The 341-nt window shown below is 33.7% G+C and overlaps 1 protein-coding gene across 1 annotated transcript in view; it reads left to right on the forward strand.

Moving 5' to 3' along the window:
* The window catches only part of LOC119590786 (growth hormone secretagogue receptor type 1-like), a gene marked incomplete at its 5' end in the record, with an annotated part of 18,512 nt that overhangs the window by 14,711 nt on the left and 3,460 nt on the right, over nt 1-341 (forward strand).

The raw sequence follows: 341 nt of genomic DNA on the forward strand, positions 1-341 counted from the left end.
GACTTCGGGGCTTCGTTATATTTTGAATACACCTGTTACCTGCATGACTTATTGATTTGCAATAAAAAAAAGATTATTTTGTGATTTTGCCGTGCCAGCATGCTAATGTATGCTTACGTGCTACTGTACTTCCCCCAAACAAAATGTTTAATCTTACTTGTCTTCTTATTTTGTAAAACACTGTAATGTTTTTGAAATGACACTCAGTTTCTATCAGTTACCTGCTCTAGAATTTTCGTTTTAATATACATGCTTCTGTATTATGACATGCAATTTAAGGCAAACAAAACAATCAGTCAGGCAATCTGTCTCTTTTTCTTTCTCTCTCTCAATACATTGTG

The sequence above is a fragment of the Penaeus monodon genome, chromosome 27 (assembly GCF_015228065.2).
Source record: "Penaeus monodon isolate SGIC_2016 chromosome 27, NSTDA_Pmon_1, whole genome shotgun sequence".
Classification (NCBI taxonomy): domain Eukaryota; kingdom Metazoa; phylum Arthropoda; class Malacostraca; order Decapoda; family Penaeidae; genus Penaeus; species Penaeus monodon.